The sequence below is a fragment of the Platichthys flesus genome, chromosome 7 (genome assembly GCF_949316205.1).
Source record: "Platichthys flesus chromosome 7, fPlaFle2.1, whole genome shotgun sequence".
Classification (NCBI taxonomy): Eukaryota; Metazoa; Chordata; class Actinopteri; order Pleuronectiformes; family Pleuronectidae; genus Platichthys; species Platichthys flesus.
Window position 1 is genome coordinate 80,097 of NC_084951.1, and position 8,347 is coordinate 88,443.

At 44.9% G+C, this 8,347-nt stretch overlaps 1 long non-coding RNA gene across 1 annotated transcript; it reads right to left on the reverse strand.

Moving 5' to 3' along the window:
• Window positions 1-7,560: 7,560 nt before the first annotated feature.
• Window positions 7,561-8,012, reverse strand: LOC133956464 (uncharacterized). Its single transcript, XR_009921146.1, has 3 exons — window positions 7,940-8,012; window positions 7,695-7,760; window positions 7,561-7,618 (listed from the first exon to the last, which is right to left on the reverse strand). It is a non-coding gene; the product is annotated as an uncharacterized LOC133956464 (long non-coding RNA).
• Between the last annotated feature and the right edge of the window lie 335 nt (window positions 8,013-8,347).

Consider the following 8,347-nt stretch of genomic DNA (forward strand, 5'->3'; position numbering starts at 1 on the left):
TTGGAAACAATACAATGGGACTGCACCTCTCACTGCAGGAAACCTCTATTATTCCCAGCTCTAACATCAGCTTCATTTCCTTTTGCAGCAGAGGCATCAGCCGCTCAGGAATCCTGTAGCTCTTCTGACACACTGGGGCATCTCCCTTCAGCCGAATCCTGTGTTGCACCAGTGAAGTGAAACCTGGTGTTTCTCTGAAGAGCTCTGGGTCAAGCAGGGGTTTCAACTCTGCCTGCCGAGTGAGAGACAGATGTGAAAGGTCCACCTCTGGTGGCTCCGCTGTGGTGGTGGTGGCTGGAAAGAACTTGTCCACGGTATCCTCCTCTTTCACCGCACGGACCAAAAACTGCTGGCGCAAAGGCTCCGGGCACACCTGGAACTCCTTCAGCAGGTTAACATGAAAAGTCTGGTATTTTTTAAACCTGTCGGGCATAAAAAATTCATATGTGACCTTACCCACACGTTTACTGATTTCCTATGGTCCATGCCACTTAGTCAGCAACTTGCAATCACTGGTTGGCAGCAGCAACAGTACTTTTTGGCCTGGATGAAAGACTAGCTCTCTGGCCTTCCGATCATACCACACTTTCTGGTTTCGTTGAGCCGACTCCATGTGTTCATGTGCAAGTGCTGTCATCTCCTCCAGTCGCTTGATCATTTTTACCACATATGCTACCACATTTTCTCCTTCCGGCTTTGACCTCTCCCAGTAGTCTCTCAGCAGGTCCAGCGGTCCTCTCACCTGGCGGCCGTACAATAGATCAAAGTGGGAGAAACCTGTGGATGCTTGTGGGACCTCTCTGTAGGCAAACAGCAGGTATGGCAGCCAGCGATTCCAATCAGAACCTGTGTGAGACACAAACTTGCGCAGCATGTTTTTCATTGTCCGGTTATAGCGCTCCACCAGCCCATCCGTCTGGGGGTGGTCTTAATGCCCTTCATTCCCAACAGTTGATAAACCTGCTGCAACAGTTTGGACAAAAAATTTGTCCCATAGTCTGTTAGGATTTCCTTGGGGATGCCCACTCTAGAAAAAAGCTGTAAAAGGCAATCCGCTACCTGTCTAGCTTTGAAAGACCTGAGAAGGAAGGCTTCAGGGTAGCGTGTGGCATAGTCACAAATAACCAAAATGTAACGGTGGCCTGAGGAACTTTTCTCAAGTGGGCCTACAATGTCCAAAAGGTGTGTCAATAATGGGCAAAGACTGTAATTGGGCACGTGTCACTCCTTTAGCAGAGGTTAGTTGGCAGATTTCACAAGAAGCACAGAACTGAGATACTTGAGTGTACATCCCTGGCCAAACAAAGCGGCTTCCAATCCTGTTGAGAATTTTCTGGGAAGCCATGTGACCTGCCCATGGAATTGAATGACCCAACTCCATAACTCTCTGTCTGAACTGTGGCAGTGCTAAAGTCTCAGTTTTTCCTGTTTTCTGATAGAGAAGGCCTTCTTTTACTATGTAGGTGGCATCATGTAAACAGCTTGGGTTATTTTGCTGAACCCCCTCCACCTCTGTCACCTTCCCAAACCACTTCTTCAATGTAGCATCTTGTTTTTGTAGCGAGCTCAGATCTGGGGGAAACTCAAAATCAAGCAGTCCAGGGGGTGTAGGAGAGCTTTGTGCTCCTTGCCCTGCACTCTGTGCTCTGGTGGTGACATTACATGGTTTTACAGGCAATGTGACTGGATTAGTCAGTGGCTCACTGAAATCGGCTACTGAACTTTGACCTTCATCCCTTCTCCCATCAGGTTTACATATTTGCTGGGTCATAAGGGCATAGAGTGTGGGTATATCATTGCCTAGAATCACTGTATATGGCAATGTTGGAGCTAATGCCACAGTCAACAGGAAAGTCTGCCCCCCCACAGTCGGATAAACTTCAGCTGTAGGATAAACATGTTCATCTCCATGAATACAGCTTATCCGTGATTTATCTTGACTCCATTTTTCTCTGGGGATCAAACTGGACAAAACTACTGTCTGAAAGCATGCTGAGTCAAGTAGTGCTATCTCACACTGTCCATTGATCAACACGGGGGCTGTACGGCCTGCATCCCTTACTGTACCCCCTGTGGCTGGTCTTGGAGCGGAACAAAGAAGAGATGGTCTAGGGTGGCTCAAAGCTGGGCAAAATGGTTTTGTGTGACCTAAACCATTACAGTGGTAACATCTAACCTCTTGTTTAGGGGTTCGAGGGGGAGGTTTTTTAGCATGGCTTGTGGCCTGGGGAGTAAACTGCCTATCATTTGAAAACCCTCTACCCCATGGCTGACCAGACCTCTGTTCACCCCCAGAGGACCTACCTGAATGGGCCTGGTTCTCCCAGCCAAAGGTGGTAGCTCGGCTTCCTCTCCTGGCTGATGTGAAGACCTCTGCCAGGCATGCAGCTTCCTCTGCAGTCCCAGGGCCGTGCTCTCTGATCCAGATCTCCAGCTCTGGGGGGACCATCCTCAAGAACTGTTCAAGAATAATAGTCTCTGACAGTTCTTTAACTGTGGATTTCTCTCGCTTGACCCATTTGCAGAAGAGGTCTTTCAGACGCACATACAGCTCTCGTGGAGTTTCACCAGGCTCAATCTTGAGAGAGTGGAATCGTCTACGGTAGGTATCAGATGTAATTTTATATTTTGCCAAAATTGCTGCTTTAACTTTTTCATATTGTTCTGAGTCTTTCAGGTCCATCAGAACATAAGCACTGCATGCTTTGCCAGTCAGTAACGGAACCAGCCGCACTGCCCATCCATCTTTAGGCCAGCGACATACTCGGGCCATTCTCTCAAAAGTGGTTAGGAAATGCTCAATGTCATCATCTGGAGCAAATGGCAGCAGTTTGGGATCCCTCCGTTGTGTGAAATCCCAACTTGTCGGGCTAATCCTCTCATCTGGGTCATCAGAATCCCCATCATGGTTTTCACGACCATTGTCATCATCACCTCGTTGTGGAGGGTGGATTCCATCCCTCGTGTCCAGCTCTGTTCTTTGGTCATCATAGCCACTTGCTGCTGCATTTGGGAGACTTGATGCTGCGTGCATCTCCATCTCTGTTCTTGACAGGAGGACTCTGTCTCTGTTGGCTGGTCCTGCTCTGTTTGTGCTTGAATGAGTGACTTCACCAGACCAGCTAGTTCATCAAGCTTTTCTTCTGTCTTTGCGCCCGTCCTGATGTCTGGAGCACATGCTCCGCTTGGCCACATTTCTTTCCTTGCAATGGCATCTTTTGCTGTAACGTGGATCCCACTTCTGACACCACTTGTTAGGACGACCACACTTACGGCTGGACCGTACAGCAAAAGAAGACCAAGGCAGGATAGTTGCGTGTCACAGATGGGTTTATTGTGGTCTCTCAGGCAACATGGCCCACGTCCTCCAACTCATGCAGCAACCACACGGGAAAACACTCTCCCCACTGATAACAAAATGGCTCCTTATATAGGGTGCCTAGTTAAGGAGGGAGAAACCATTCCCCATGCTGACATGCTCTCCTTTTGACAACACTTTTCTTTTATCATCATACCCACCATTCTCCCATATACACACCCCCACACACATTTATTTACAAACACCCCCTCATCCCCAATTCCAGCACTTTACAATAATCACATACACTAATCTTCCCACACCCACACTAATCACCACTTGGATGCTCCCGGAACTATAAATATGGTGCTTGTTTCATGGGGAGGCCTTTTGCCCGAACACCCTGGAGACAAAAGAGACTGGTGAGTACCATTACACACACAAACACACACTTTACCCTTCCCAATATACTAACACACACTATTGCACAACATATGATATCAGTCACATCTCATCTTAGCGTTCAGTTACCACAAATGCACATTAACTCTCATGTCCCTCTTTTGCAGGTGGAACCATTTGGCCATCACAGAACCTACCAGCTCAGATTTAAAAAGGACAATAAATGTATCACCAATCGATAAAGATGAACAGTTTTTAAGTGTGCACATATGCCATGTGCAAACTCTGCAAATCTAATAAAGTGCAACCGCTTACAAACGCATGTGCAATTATTAAAGTGCATGTACCCGGTCAAAGCGCATGGTGCAATATTCCCCAAACCTCATCTCAAGCTCCAGGGAACGAAGTACTATTCGTTACAGTCACTCTTCAGATTTGTCTGATTTCATAAAAATATATTAGTCCTTAACATTAACTGCAACATTCTTCTTCTAGATCATTTGCAATAAACCAGGGAATATGAAACAAATTGTACTGAAAGCAAGCTTTGATCATTTTAAATGTATTTTTTTTGTTTCTCTTATTGAGGAACCCTCACTTTGATTCATAATCTTCCCTCAGGCTGAATACGAGCACTAATTTCCTCTCTGGATGTGGGCCACATAGATATATATAAAGGCTAGACGTCTCATCCGTGTTGCCGGTCTTCCAGTTTAACTTGCGGGCATGGCTTCTGGCGACATTCCAGATGTTGAGGCTGTTTTTTAAGAGCCGGTGGCAGATTCGTCATTTTCACAAAGCGCCTGTGTGAAACACTATAAGCTTCTAGCCTGATGACGATCTCACTACGCCACCGAGTCGCTGAAATAAACATTGCGCGTTAGATAAATGTCTCGTTCTTTGCTTTGTCAGCTGTATTTCAATCAGGAGAGACTTGATTTCCAATTAACAGATTTTATTTATTTACTTTTTACACGCACAGAAATGTGAATGTTAAACAGTCTGTCATTTTAGACCCCTGTGAGATGTCATCAGGATTTAGAAGGGGGTGTAGCAGAACATCGAACAGGACTACCCCCCGGGGTCTAGACACTGGTGGTGGTTTAACGTCTAATGTAAGTTTGGAAGGCAAATCTTATGCTCGTAGTCCTATTGAACTTGCTAGTGTGGCATCCTCTGCCCTCAACACTCACAAGGGTAAGGAAAAACTACAAAAACCTTGACAGGAAAAAAGTAGAAACCTCAGGAAGAGATGCATGCAAGGGATCCCTCTTCCAGGATGGACAGAAGTGCAATGAATGCCACTAGTAATCGTATATTGATAGGCAGTTTTGAATATTCTTTGTCCGTGATCAGCTGCCACCATGATTGGGCGCTGCAATGATCCTTGATCCGTTGGCGTAATCCGTTGAGGTCGGGGTCCGGATGAGGTGAATGTCCTTCGAGCCGGGAGGAGAATGGGGTGGAGGAGGGGTTTCGTGAGACGCTGAATGATGGCAGGCTGAGGAAGAGAGGAAAGGGACTTTTAAAGTTAGGCAGCTGCTAGATGACTGGCTGACAGAGCCCGCGCCCGACCTGATTGGATGATAAGGCACACCCCCGATCAGTTGATCACTAGGCAGGCTAAGTCCTCCATTGGGCGTTCCTATGTATAGGAACACCCCTGATCAGCTGATCGTCTGCAGGTTAAGTCTTCCTGACTGAACTTACGCTAGCTTCATATCACCAGATGTGCTTTAAGGTAACGCCTATGTCATCTGGTGATAGTCCGAACACAGAATAAACGCTATAAACGTTACACCAGGCTTTACAAATCTGACGCTCCTCTTCATAGGAGACACAGGGAGCATTGAAGAACACACACGCGTCACCAGCTCCACTAAAAATGCTTTTGTTTGTCGCTGGTGATCATTACAACGCGCACACACCAAACCAGTGCTACATGTAAACATCCCTCACATCAACAAGGCGGAGGCTCGAGGGATGTTTTCATGAGTTAAGTTGGTGAACGCGCTTCTAATGGACATGTGGAGCTTCGCGTGTCCTCCTGTGGCTGCTGGTTAAAGTCAGCGGACGGGATTTTAAAAGATGTTCTCGTTGTTGTCGATGATAAGGTTCTGTCATCAGAGAATGAAAACAACCCAACCGCTCATCACAGAACGGGTGTGTTGGTTTTTCGTAGCTTCTGTAATGCAAGTGTTTATCTGTGTGAAATCAACAGATGATCTGTCCGAAGTGTGTCGAATGCGTTGTCAACATGACATGGGGGACGAGGCTAAATATGAAAACATTCCACCACGGGAATCGATCTGCTGTGGTCCACATAAAAATAAACGTAGTGACAATGGCACTGTCCACTGTACCACTGATCAGAGTGATAAATAGATTCACCTGTATGCTTTTATCACTGTGAAGCCTGTGCACAACTTAACATGCGTTATTGTTTCAGGGAACACGCCCAGGTTAACTTGTGACATCAAAATGTAACCGTAAACTCAGAGTTATCGGTCACACATTTGGACACCGGTGCTCCCGTGTGCTTAGCACACGCACGACATCATGAAAAACGGCTGTATCCTGCACTCATACAAAGCAGAAGCCACAAAAGAGTTTGCGTGCTTACTATAAGTCTGCGTTTCATGTGCTCATTGATATCATGGTTGGTATGAGGCAAGTATACAAACACGAGTAATGAGAGGCTCGTAAGAGCTTGTAGTCGGAAAAAAATACTAGTATCATGGTTTGGGGTAAGGTCTTTTATTGAGTGTCTAAATGCAACACAGACATCTGCGCACTCATCTTCACTTTCAATCAATCACATTTTATTTGTATAGCCCATATTAACAATTTGTCTCATAGGGCTTTAACATGATGTGACATCCTCTGTCCTTAACCCTCAACAAGAGTAAGGAAAAACTACTAAAAACCCTTTTAACAGGGTAAAAATACGTAGAAACCTCAGACACGTGAGGATCCGTCTCCCAGGACGGACAGAAGTGCAATAGATGTCAAGTGTAGGAGAACATCATCAACATTAAAGTTTTCAGCAGCATTGATGAGGGTAAACATGTCTGACATTTTATCAATCAATCAAGCTACCTTAAAAGCAAGGAGCAGGTTAAAAATAAATACTAATAAACAGGTTTAAATACACAATGGGCAATAAAAAAGGTGCCTCCACAGGTGGTTGCCCAACACAGCTTCTGTGGAACCATTGATCACAAGGTGTGCAAGCAATCTGGAAGTAGAGAAAAGAATCTGTATGGCAGTACCATAAATAAGACGTGCATCAACTGAAAGTGCTTAAAATCTGCCTTACCCATTGCACATCTGTGTCATATGAACCACACGCTCGGCATAGGTTGGTCAAATCATCTGTTCATGAAACATAGTTATGTTATTTTTTTCCTAATGAATAGCTCACGTTTTACAATAGCTAATAAAAACAAATAAGGGACAAACCTGTTTCTTTGATCAGCCGTTTGCCTATCTGCGTCCTCATCCTTAAAATGGAAGACTTGTCAAAAACGTCCTCCATGTCCTCTTCATTAAGAATCATGTCTGTTAACTGGAACAAGAAACAAGTGGAAAACACAGGGATGCGTAAATGGTCCAACCATTTATTTCTGAACGTACTGATCAAGCACCTTCACTTACTTTACACACAATAACACCACATGAGGTTGCATCAACTTGTCGAGCGTGTGGTACTGTTTGACTGGACCAGCGTGAGCAGTTGTGGCCCCGCTGAAAGCCCTGTGCAGCATAGGAATAATTAATAGCACGTTCAAAATTCTATGAACACCCTCCACACCAGGGCCCCCCTTACCTGGTTACTGCAGTGCATTTTTTTAATGCTTCCTCGCTAGCCCCAAATGGATCAACATAAACGGACTGCCTCTTTTTAGGATACATCACCTGGACAAATTCGAAAATCAACAAGGAATTATTCTAACAGGAGCTGCATATTGTGATTATAGCCAAAGCCCCTTACAGTTAGTGTCCAGTGATGGTGCTCGCAGACAGCTCCAATCAGGACATCATAATCCAGGGGATCTATCTGCATTCATGCAATATAGAACAGAGAAAATCAAACCGGTTTTCTCAGTAGCAATTTGCTCTAATATTAAGATGCAGAATAAATAAATCATATGACCAAGACAAAAAAGGCCTACAAGTGAAGGAGCATGATTAAAAAGATCCTCCCTCATATGCAGTGTAGTCACATTTATCACTTACCTTCCTCAGTCCTTTATTTTTACCTCTCCAAATGTCCGTCATTTGGAAGGAGTCAAGTAGATATCCCCTGTCTCTGAGAAATTACACAGCGCAATCGTTAGGTGGAATCAAATGGAATCAAATTTGAACCCACTTCTAAATAAAAAATCCAAATGCTGAAAACTTTGCTTACTTCACTTTCCACAAGTGCATCTGGACGAAGGTGTTCCTGGAGGTTCCGTGTAAACAGTTTGTAAGGGCCTGCTTTGCTCCACAACACCTCCGGCTTTTTCCCAGCCCAAATGTTGTGTACCACTTTTTTTCACATGTAGAAAAAAGTTTACATATTACTTGCAATAAATATTAGCAAAATAACTTAAGTCATAATTAGCTATTACCTGTTTCCAAAATGTCTGAAGGGACACACAC